The sequence below is a fragment of the Micropterus dolomieu genome, linkage group LG19, assembly GCF_021292245.1.
Source record: "Micropterus dolomieu isolate WLL.071019.BEF.003 ecotype Adirondacks linkage group LG19, ASM2129224v1, whole genome shotgun sequence".
Classification (NCBI taxonomy): domain Eukaryota; kingdom Metazoa; phylum Chordata; class Actinopteri; order Centrarchiformes; family Centrarchidae; genus Micropterus; species Micropterus dolomieu.
In genome coordinates this window covers 2,103,971-2,117,156 of record NC_060168.1, presented here as the reverse complement: position 1 = coordinate 2,117,156, position 13,186 = coordinate 2,103,971, and positions in this window count along the sequence as shown.

The window sequence follows — 13,186 nt, the reverse complement described above, 5'->3', positions numbered from 1 at the left end:
GTACAATTTACACTGCAGCTCTGCAGCTTCTCAAGATTAAAGTGGAGCTACCATGTGTAAACCCCCCCCGGCTCGCAATCACCGCGCACAAAAACACACATGATTTGACTATCAGTCGATTGTAGGCAGGACTTGACGATTCTGATTCGACTATGTAAATCCTTAGTTGGGGACACTAATGGGCTCATTACTGCCTCCTGAGGCTGGAGGGCAGTAAACACTCACTGCAACTACAGTTGATGCTTTTACATGGGAAGCATCCAGGACTCTCTCCCACGTAAGTGGATGAGACAGTAAAAAAAGACAGGCAAGAAAGACGAGATGGTTGACAAGTTTGCTTTACAATACACACAAAAAAAAGAGGTTATCTCAAAGGTTGCTTGACAATGTGTGACAGGTGTGCTGATGAAAACCGTGCACCTCTATTACATACATACATTTTACACACATTTATTTAGCTGACACTTTTATCCAAAGTGACTTACAATTGGTATTTATGTCAGAGGTCAGACACCTCTGGAGCAACTAGGGGTTAAGTGTCTTGCTCAGGGACACAATGGTGGATGTGTCACAGACGTAATCGAACCCAGGTCTATCACATCTAAAGGTATGTGTCTCCTCCACTCTTCCATCACCACCCTCCAGAGATAGGGTTGCACTTCATGTTAACTTTAAGGTCATATTACACCTCTCCACCCTATTATATTAAGCCAGCCTCAGAAACAATGACTCACTTATAAAGAAGAAGCAGACATTGGAGAAAACTAATCTCTAGAAATGAAGCACGCAGGTATCCCAGAAGGACACAAAATGCATAGGATACTATCTTTTGTTATCATTATCACTGAATTGCAGTGCTGGGTATAACTGCAGTAAAGCTCACTGGGAAATACTCTTTGATCTACACTTGGCAATTCAGTCTTGTGATTGAAGATTTTTCTTTTTACATGCACTGTATACTTGAACACTTATCAAAGAAATAATGTGGTTTAGCTTAGTCCTGCTTGCATGTAAAAATGAAGGGGAGAAATACGCAAATACATATGGAGGGAGGACAGTGAAATCCCAAGTGGTTGATAGAAATATCCTTCTCACAAGGGGTGAGGAAATGAAAAAATACAAACACTGAGATGACAGTGAAAGAGATGAAGTGAGCTGAGAAGCTATATGACAGCAAACAGTAGAAGCTATAGTTATCTTTATTTGTCCATATGTTCTAAAACAGAACAGACTGTCATGCTGGAATATATCCTGCAAGTTTCATGTATTGGACTTTAAAAAATGTCATATGTTCTAATGTTACTCCTATGGGGTACAAGTTGTCATTGCCGGTGCCATTGTCTATTTTCTGAAAGAATTCTTGAAAGAATTAATAATAAATCAAAATTTAATTAATCATAACTTATAAATTATGAACAGTCAAGAGTAGTTTTATTATAGTGAAAGGATTTGTGTGTAGTGTAATATGGAGGATCTGAAATCTATCCAAAGTTTTGCAGGATGAATGCAACACAAACTGCTTCATGTGCGGATGGAAACATGAACTTCCCCCTGAGGATCAAAGGTGTCTTATCTAACATACTACGTAATCATATCTTTCTATGAATGTTCACTATCAGCACATTTCATTTCCTTTTGTACAATAACCACCCTGGCAAATAAAGCATGACTAACATTTGTATGTGTATGTTTAGGCAACTTAGTTGCACTAATCAATATTTTCCTTTTAGCAATTGATCAAATGACCCGAACATGAAAAGGGCCACTTGTTGTGATGAACCCACAGAAGATGATCACTGACTCTGCAGTTCCCCCCTCAGCTCTACAGTGCCTTTTAGCATCAATCAGGTCACTGCTTGTGTAGCAAAACTTAACTGTTTTGGTTCACTCCCGCTGCTCTCATGAAACTTTTTCCAGCAGCAGCAGACAGCTGTTGTCAGTAAAAAAGCTCTGATAAACCCCACTGCCTGCCCAGCACCAAACAGCTGACAGAGACTAGCTGGTAAACATAGTGGAGCCAGATAGTTTTTCTAAAAAGCCAAAAAAGAGCTAAGTAGCAGAGTGATATTGGATGTATCAGTTGCAGCTACTGGATGTGTAAATAGACAATTGTTACCTAACACAACTAACTGTAAAGGTGATAATAGTCAAGTCAATCTTGTATTTCCAATAAGTTCAGGAGAGGGAACATGTCAACATGTTCTTTCAATAGTTGATCAAAACCTTGATCTTTCCTAAACCTTGATTTGGCAGCCTACAGATGGCAGGTTGGAGCTGAGTACAGCCATCTTCTCTTCAGTATAACCTATGCCATTACCAGACAGCACTTTCTGAGGTTACAGCTAGTGGGACACAGGACACATTATATTTACCCCAATCTCTGTTTATGCCCAGCCACCCACCCCAACCTCTTTTTAATCTTCATTTCAAATTGGCCAACACTTTGCCAATGAAACATAATGGTAACTACATTTCCTCCAACATGTATTTGGCTAAGCTCATGTTGTAGATAAACACACACTATATTGTAAAAGAGAAAAGGATTGAATAGTTGAAATTGTTTAATGCACATCTCTTTTAATCAGCAGACGAGGTTTTATGGAACTCCTATGTTATTAGCATTTACCGTGTTCGTCAGTATATTACATAGGTTTGAAGGCAGCATACATTTTTGCTTCGATGAGGATTCATCCTCACCCAGTCCTTGGCCACCTCAGTTTGTCATTCTGCTGCTCTCTTTGTATTTTCAGACAGACTGAATCCCCTCAATAGAGTCCACTCTTCAGCAGATGTCCAGGCTGTCACGGTTCATTTTATCATAATTGGTAGTTCCACCTCAGGGGGGGGGGGGGGGGGGGGGGGGGGAGACATAAAGGGGCTGAGGGCAGAGAAAGAGACAGGCATACTAGGGAGATGGGGAGGGTTAGACAGGAAAGGACGAGCAGGGGTAGGGGAGGATGCATGAGCAGAGAAACAAGTGAGAAAGTGAGAGGGAGCAGAGGGGGGCGGCGGGTTGGGTCCTTCAGCCAACATTTTAACAGGGTTGGCCTGGCGTTTAGATGGTCAGGTCTCAGAGCAGATGGTTTAGAGACTCACTGTGGGTCACACATTAGCGAGCAGGATGCGGCACACTGAGGCTAGATACACTGCAAACTTTCCTCTGCCAGTACACTCTTCCACGAGATATGAGATACTGGGCTAAATCAATGAATACAGCAGGGACCGTTGCTTCTACAGGACTGATGATTAGTTTCAAAATGTCTCTTCTGCAGTGATTACCTTTAAACTCTAGCTTTGGTCTGTGGGTGTAGACGATCACTCTTGACGAAAAATGCAGGGTCAGTCAATACGGCTGTCAAAATCTGTTTGTTCTCCTGTCTCTTTAGAATGTGTTCATTTCTGTTCCTACTATCTATTGCTAGCTAGCTAAGGCTGACAGACATTAGCAGTTTGAAAACAAGGCAGCCTCAAAAAAAGACATGACAGTCATCCTGCAAAACATTGAATTTGGCTCAGCCGCAATGGTACTCAACTTTGGAGCTTTACCAACTACTATGTGCACACAGAAATTCCTGTTGGATATCTTTGTAATTTGATCTGTGTAAGGATACTGTTAGAGTCCATAAATGCAATTCTTTCCATTTGTTAAAACCAGTTTTTCCTCTCAAGGCCAATTAACTTGCCTAGTCAGTACTGTCACAGTCACACGGCTATCATTTTCATATTGGCTGGCTGCTAAATGTCAATTACTGATATAACTGAGCCTGTGATGGCTGAATGATAACCCTCATCCCTGAAGAATATTGGTTTAGTTTCTGTTTCTATTTGTTAAACTAAATGAGCTGAAACCAACATCAAGCTGTGAGCTGTCAGAGCAAAGATGGCAAGAGGATGCCCAGCTCCCTCCACCCAGCTCGAGGGATGCAACACTTCATGAGACGATTGAAACGCACTGGGGTTCTGGTAAGGCCCACATGCTTTCTTTGGCATCTAGTTAACTAACGTTTGTGTGGTGGATCAATAAACGTGGGATAGTGTGTGTTTGTGTGTGTGTGTCTATGTTCAGTAGTAGAAGTAGCACTTCCTGGATGCTTGTTCATGCATTTAAGCTGATACAGTAGGCTACATAAACTTAAGAAGATATGGACCAATTTTTTTGTCCTCAATGTTAATAATATTCTGTAATGAATGAGTGTTGGTGAAAGAACTGGACAAATATTCATTGTTATTACTGCTACTGCTCCTCAGATTTCCATTATTGTTAATAATAGTGGCAACTTTGCACTCTTAAATATGCATATTGAACATTGCCAGCTAATAAAATCCATGCTCAAGGGACCATACTCAGGTAACATCTAAGGCTAAATGTAGCTCTTAACTGGCTGAGTTAGATGGCAATTAACACAAAGAAGTGGAAAATCAGTCTATTCTCCCCACCTGCACTTTTTGAAACAGCTAATGATCTCCCCACCCCTTTTTGAAACCTTTTTGCAACAAGAAATAAAGTGCTATGAGAAAGTTTAATTGGCACAATAAGAAAACAAGCAATGCACTGTAAATATAGAAAAAAAAAAACAGATCTGCATTGTCCAAAAAAATTACTTAAGCTAGAAAGAAAAACATTTACTGCAATTCAAGGCTGCATTATATTCCATTATATTTTTACATTCTGAATTATCACCACCTGAATTTTCTGTTCTCCTTTATATAAATAAAGACATTTCCACCATAAATTGGTGCAGAAAATGTCTCCAGAATGCAGGAAATTAAGTGTTTAGTGCTCAAAATCTTCTGGGGGTGGACCACCCAGACCCCCCAATCGTATATTTCATCTATGAATATTTCTTTTAAATAGTATTAAAATATTTTCTAGTCTTGTTCTCGTGTCCCCAATATTCTGCATTGTCACGTCTCATGGACTAAGTGTTTTGTCAAAATCTGTCCCCACAACTTTTTAATACCAACTGACGCCCTTGCCCACTTTTAACTGTCATTGGCTGTTTAAGTCTTTGCAGTGTTGATAACACGTGGCCTATTATGTGTAAATGCATACTGTATGTATTAGTTAGTGTAGTGGTGCCTATGGGATGTTACTCTGGGACGGGTGAGTATGAGGCTGGGAGTGAAAAATCACAGCATACTCACTACAAAAAACTAGACTATACCACAGCCCACAAGGAGCATTCAGAATCAGAGCAATCAGATTTTGTTGATTTGGTAATTAGAGTTTGCTTTTTGTGCTTCTACTATGATGAAGTAGGCTACGTAGTTTAACTTTAATTGAATTTATTTAGTCTGTTTAGTATTTATTGTTGTTTTTATGATCGGGTGTCCCAACAGGTTTTTATTTTGAAAATTGACCGGATTCTGTATGCCGTTAGTGTCTGACTTCCTGCCTGGTTCGATCTGTCCTGTGCTGCTTGGCACAGCAGAGAGCCGCTTACGGGACACGCTACATCCCCCGTCTGGTGGACTCACAAGCATTGACTAGAATGGCCGCAATTAACTCTGGCAACCGCGCCGCAGCCGTAACACAACGCAGGTGGATTCAGTGGACTTTTGGCGTAAAGCAGGGAGGACTGTAGTAGGAGCACTGTGTGAGATGCTAGTCTGAGCAATGTTACAGTAACCTCACAATCATTTTTAATAATTTTAATATTTTTTATTCCAATAATTGCAGTGCTGACTCTTTTTTTTTTTCGACTTCAAGCACAGCCCTTATGGACATAAGCAATTAACAAAATGTATGTCATGCCGACGTGCATGGCTACACAGAGGCAGGAAGGTTTTTTTTTTTTTATCACTTAAATTTTATTGAGTCTTTAACAGAAACAAAGAACACAGTGCATCAAAGAAACATTGTTGCCAGGCAGCATTGTAACATCTGTACCAGACCTCATTTTCAAATTATTGACATTTGACATTTGAGGGGGGCTTCGTACAGCAATACATAATTTGTATTCATATGTCCATGCTTGGTAAAGTAAAAAACAGCGAAAGGAAAGTAAAACCATCTTTCAAAAGTACCGGTCAACTGGGAAAATTATCGTCAACCACACCCCTCATCTACACAGATAAGTTCTCCATTTTGACCACCTTGCAATGTATAAGTCATTCCTCAATCTCAGTAATAAAGTCAGCCTTTCCATCTCATGGATCTCTTTGATGATTTCGAGCAAGTTCTCTATTGTGGGTGGATCAGTTTGTAACCACTTCCGAGTTATCGCTTTTTTAGCTACAACAGACATTATCTTCAGGAGATACCTGTCATTTCTTCTGGTAGATCACCCAAATAAAGTGTCATACATGAAAAAGGAATCTCTGCTCCAACAATATCCTGCATGATTTTGAAAATACAACCCCAAAATAATCGTATTTTTGGGCAGTTCCAAAAGATGTGGTGGTGGTTAACGTCATCATCCCCACATTTTCTCCAACAGTTATGGTCTGCAGATGTTAGATATGTCTTCATTTCAGGTGTAGTGAAAAAACGGACAAGATTCTTCCAACAGAATTCACGCCAATACATAGAGCAAGAGGTAGAGACAGAAGTCTCACACATGTTTTCCCATTGCTGATCGGATATTTTCTCTATTAGTTCTTTCTCCCATCTCTCCTTGATATAGGATGTAGAAGTTCTTCGACCCTTTGCAATTCCCTGGTAAAGTTTAGAAACCACTGATTTAGGACAACCCATGTATGCCTGCATTGTTAGTTGTATTATTTCATTGGATTCTGTGACTGTATCTTTTTTCAAAACTTCTTTTAAAGAATACTGCAGTAGTTAATATCTGAAAAAATCATGTTTTTCCAATTTGAATTTTTCCTTTAGTGTCTTGAAGCTTTGTAGTGTGTTCTTCTTCATTATGGTACAATAAGCAGTAATACCATTTATTCATTTGTTGTCTCATTTTCTTGTTTACAGATTCATAGTTTTTTTTATACAAATCATTAGAAGAATGTGTTAACCTAACACCCAGGTATTTGATTACTTTTTGAGACCAATCGATAGGGATTCTTTGCTTAAGCTCAAACGAGGGGGTATAGTTAAAAGTTAATATTTGTGTTTTTTGTATATTGAGTTTATAGCCCGAGTATGTACCAAATAAGTCAAGAAAATCTAAGAGGGTAGGAAGGCAAACATCCGGGTTATAGATATACAGCAAGACATCGTCAGCGTACAAAGCCAGTTTATGTTCCCAGTTGTTAATCACAATTCCCTGTATTTTACAGTCCTGTCTTATTGCTTGAGCCAGTGGTTCTATGTAGAGTGCAAAAAGGGTTGATGAGAGGGGGCATCCCTGACGAGTGGATCTTTCCAGTTTTATACGTTCAGTAAGACGGCCATTTATCCTAATTCTTGCAGTGGGGGCATAGTATAATGTTTTAATGCTATTAATAGATTTTTCAGTAAAGCCAAACCGCTCAAGGACCAAAAATAAATACTCCCAACTAACGCAGTCAAAGGCTTTTTCAACGTCCAAACTAACTAGGGCGGCTGAGGTATTTGTTTTCCTAATGCTCTGTATTATATGGAGGGAACGTCTAATATTATCTTGTGTTTGACGACCAGGAACAAAACCAGTTTGATCACTGTCAATTAGTTCAGGAACAAAAGAATGTAATCTCCTGGACATGATGGAAGTGTAGAGTTTGTAATCCTGATTTAGAACTGAGATTGGTCTATATGAGCTGCATAACATCTTATCCTTGTTTTGGAATAACTGAAAAGATAGCTTCACTCCACGAAGGTGGAGTTACTGGACTTCGATTCTCTTTGAAGGTCTTATACCACTCAGCTGGTAGACCATCACGTTTTTTAATTTATTCAGTACCGCTTCCAATTCTTTGCTCGTAATCTTTGAGATGAGACATTCATTTTGATGTTCCCCGATTGACGGTAAGTCTAGGGAATCCAAGAATGCTTTTATATTCTCCGCACTTTCTTGTTTGGGTTGTGAATAGAGGGTCGTGTAGTATTTTTGAAATTCGGTTTCAATTTCGTCTAAGTTACTATATACTTGTCTTGTTGTGGGGTCCAGTATTTTGTATATTGATTGTGAGACCTGTTTTTCACGTATTTTCCTTCCTAATAATTTTGTAGCTTTAGGACCCACTTCATATTACGATTGTTTTAGAAATTTAAATTTTTTGTGTAATTCTTCTTTATAAATATCCATTATCTGATTTCTAGTTTCTTTGATTTTTATCATCAGTTTGGAGTTTCTATTCTTACTGTGCTATTTCTCTAATTCCTTCAGGTTTTTTCCAAGCTGATTACGTTTATTTTCCTTAGTTTTTTTTATCTCTGGTTCTGATGTCACAGTCCAGGATCCTATAAGAAAAAGTATAACATTTATCATATGGGTGCAAGTCCCTCCAGATGTCCAGTAAGCCCATCTCATCCAAACCCTTTCTTAGTAATTTAGTCTGAGGAATTACAGTCCTCTTATTATTGGATGTGTCCCATTTATAATGTATTACAATGTTAAAATCTCCTGCACATATTAATGTGCCTTGTGAATCCGAGGAGATCAGTTCAAGAATCTTTTTCAGAGTATTTACATCGCTTTGTGGGGGAAGATAAACGCAAAGGAGTGTGGTCAATTCATTCTCAATCCTGCCCGTCACTAGAATATATCTGCCCTCTTTATCTCTGATCTCCTCTTAATTGAGTTGTGTAATAATATTGCGACCCCTCTTTTGTGGCCAGATTTAAAGGTGCTGTAAAATGTGTTCTTATACCCATATTTTTTTTATTTTTCATGCTCATTTTGAGAGAGGTGGGTTTCTTGTAGAAATATAATTTGGTTATTTTCTCTTCTCATTTTTGACATCACTCTACTCCTGTTAACTGGATTATTCAGGCCATTCACGTTCCAAGAAGCCAAATTATTGTTATTGTGCCACATTGTAACAGGTCAATACACATGTGCCGTCAACATAAACATATGGACTGTGATAGTAACAAAAGGTATGAACAACAACATTATAGAATAACATTACATTGACTTCCAACTTCAGGGTCTTACACTGCCCTGCTACCTCCATAAAGCTGTCTATATACTGGTGGAGAGTCAGTCCTACTTCATGTAGGGGCTCCCTCTTTGCCAAAGCAAAGTCTCCATTCTTCTTGAGCCAAACAACCATTTAGTTTCTTCTGGTCAGTTATGTTTATAGATCCAGGGAAGAGAGGCATAATAATAAAATTAAAATAACAACCATACAAAATTAGATAGATAATATTGGGGGAGAGGGGGGGGGTATAAAGGTAGGAGAGAGCTCTAGCAAACTGCGCTACATACCTATCTATATTTCTATGGGGAGTAAGATTCTATCTTTTTCCCCCTCTATGTTTCGTCCTTTCAGGAGTGGAAAAATTTGTGTGTGAAGACAAGAAACAATATCTTGTGATGTTTGATGTTTGTTAGTACAGTGCTAACATTTATTGACGATGGAAATCTCTGAGCCTGTCACGGACACGTTCCGTGAGTTCTTCGGGGTTTTTAACCCAGTGTGCGCCACTGGTAAGTTTCCGTTCTCAGTCAGTGTCCGAGATTTGCAGTTGCAGGTCCACGTATCCTCAGATTCTTCTGCTGCACTGTGATAGATGCGGGGTCCGTTTTCCCAGTGAATTCTCATCTTGGCAGGGTACAGCGTCTGGAAGCGGATCTGTTTCTCTTTGAGAATTTTCTTTACTTCCTTATATTCTTTTAGTTTGTTGTTCACCTCCGTGGGAAAGTCATGTGAGAGAGCGATCACTTTCCCTTCATAGGTGATCTTCTTTGCCCAGGCCAATTTAAGTATTTTGTCTTTGGGATCATACCTCTGGAAATGAACCAGGATGGACCTTGAAACTGTTCCAGTTTGAGGTTTAGGGCCTATTGACCGGTGGGCTCGTTGAATTTGTAGGTCGGCATTCCTGTCGAGTGCAAGCTCCGTCTTCAGGAAATTATCAATGAAAGTTAGCATTGAGCTTCCTTTGGTACCCTCCTTAATGCCATATATGCGGATATTATTACGGCGTGATCTCCCTTCGAGATCCGTGACTTTGGCTTGGAGGAGTCTCTGTTGTTTAACAGAGTAGAGCAGTGCGTCCTATAACTCGGTTTTAGTGGTCTCCGTTTCTTCCACCCGTTGCTCTGCTTCGGTTAGCCTTGCACTGTGGTTGCGGACATCTCCAACAACACTCTGTAGCTTTTGATTTATCTCTGTCTTGAAAATGTTGAGCTCCTGTTTAATGTAATTTCTAAAGTCATGATTAAGTCCATTAATTCTTGCTTGAGTTCCGTTTTCAAGTCTTGTATATCCCTGCCTAGATTTTGGATAGCTTTAGCAGTGGTTAAGTCCCCCTCCTCGCCGCGTGGGTACATTCCTCTCCCGCTGGATTTGCTGTCGCTTGTTATTTTCTTTTCTTTTCCCTTGTGGTTGTCTTTAATTTTCCCCGGAGCTTTCTTGTTTCTAGCCCCACTCATTCTTTGTCATTTTGGATTCAGGTAAGATGATATTCGTGTTTTGGTGGGGTTTAAAGCTACAACGACTGGGAGACGTTTAAGGTTTATGCCGCCATCTTGAAGTCCACAGAAGCAGGAAGTTTTAATTAAAAAAAACAAAAAAAACATTTCTGACGGCAGCAATGCTACCTTTGAGTTACTGCTACTAGAAATTCATGAACAAGTAAAAATATATTATATATACATAATATATGTAACATAATAGATTGAAGCTGCTTTGAATTGAAGTGGAATATATAATTATACATTCACCTGTACCATTTTTGTTACCAGATTTTGGACTGTGTATGTAGAAATGTATGAGATTGTCTGAAAGGTCTGCACCCCTAGGTTTGACAGGCAGGCGAAACAAAGACTCTTGTAAATGTGCTCAGCATGATTTCACATGAGTGGAGTCCACACTTTGGAGGCCTTAAGCAAAGACAGACTGAGTCAGTGAGGTGAGGAGAAAGAGAGGTGGAAGAGAGAGAGAGAAGAAACAGTAGACAGCATCATGACTGGCTGGAGAGAAGTGGTCCGGTTCCACAGCAGATGGTTATAAAGCCTCTCGGGATGTCACATTATTAACGAGAACTGCGGTGGCTTTAAAATAAAAATGCAACTACTCACTCCTTAGTGTGCTTCATTGCTGGTTTTTTTTTATCACAGCAGCAGCTAATTATCTGAATCAAAAGCTCATATTTTAAAACCCTAAGAAACAGGAACCCTGAATTACAAATGAGAATTTCAAACATTGGTCAAAGTAATGCATGCTGTGCAGAGTAGAACGTCGGACAGCAATGCCTTTCTTCTTTCTACAGCTTACGTAAAAGGAGTACAACATCATAATAGAGTCCTTGTTCAACAATTCTGTCTAAAACCAAGCAACAAAGTAAAAGTGAATATTTTTGTCTCTAACAATTAGGCTGCACTGCTCACTAAGAGTCGAAATTCTGTTTATCAAAGGGAGATGTAAAGAGGCTGCTTTTGTATTTTGCTGTGTAATTGTGCTTGTTTGCTACCTAACAAGGATCAAATGTAGTCATAAGACCTATCCAGAGGAAAAGCAGAATAAAGCCAAGAATACAGAATAATAAGCAGCAGTGGTACAAAGAATGTTAGTGAGCAAAGCAAACTACAATGTGTAGTTTTAAGTGGTCTCTAGCGGTGCGGTTTCAGATTGCAACCACTACCCTCCCAAGCCTGTGCTCGTGCTTGAACTAACGAGCAAGCCAAAACAGAGACTGACACACCGGAGGCAGCATCACACAAAATGCTGGAAACTCAGGTAAACTCCCACTGCAACGTTACAGTAATATTTTTATCAGCTTGAGGATAAACTGATCCATGCTCCTTGATTGATAACCTTACACTGACTTCATTTAGCTGCTTTTCAACAACTATTTGTGTCTTTCATCTGAGAAGCTCAGCAATGTTAGCATAGCTAAATTAGATGGCAAGCAGAGGCGTAACGAGTTGGCGTGGGGCCCTAATGCAAGATGGTCAAAGTGGCCTTCCCATCACAATCAAAACGTACCATAATGTCAGTAGCAAATAAAGAAGCAAAAGTTTTCAGCTTTAAAATGACCAGCTACAGCGAAATGCACTGTACAGTTGAGACCTAAAAACCAAACAGCATTCTATACAGAGGATGAGTCATAATAGTAAGGCTAAGACAGTGATAGACTAGCCTACCTAACCAAATCGGTGTTGGAGCCCCATAAGAGATTAAAAACATAGCCTAACAGGTGACAGCGCACCATTACACATATGAAAACATGACTGGTGACAGCGCACCATTACAAATATGAAAACATGACTGGTGACAGCACACCATTACACATATGAAAACATGACTGGTGACAGCGCATCATTACACATATGAAAATATATGAAAACATGACTGGTGAAAGCGCACCTTCACACATTAGAAAACATATGAAAACATGATTGCTGACAGTGCACCATTACAACTATGAAAACATGAAAACATGATTGGTGACAGCGCACCATTACAACTATGAAAACATATGAAAACATGACTGGTGACAGGGCACCATCACACATATGAAAACAAATGAAACATGACTGGTGACAGCGCACCATCACACATAGAAAACATATGAACACATGACTGGTGACAGCGCACCATCACACATATGAAAACAAATGAACACATGACTGGTGACAGTGCACCATCACACATATGAAAACATATGAACACATGACTAGTGACAGCGCACCATCACACATGAAAAAATATGAATACATGACTGGTGACAGTGCACCTTCACACAAATGAAAACATATGAACACATGACTGGTCACATCGCAACATTACAAATATGAAAACATATAAACACATGACTGGCGACAGGGCACCATCACATATGAAAACATATGAACACATGACTAGTGACAGCGCACCATCACACATGAAAAAATATGAATACATGACTGGTGACAGTGCACCTTCACACAAATGAAAACATATGAACACATGACTGGTCACATCGCAACATTACAAATATGAAAACATATAAACACATGACTGGCGACAGGGCACCATCACATATGAAAAAATATGAATACATGACTGGTGACAGTGCACCTTCACACATATGAATACATGACTGGTGACAGCGCACCATCAAACATATGAAAACATATGAACACATGACTAGTGACAGCGC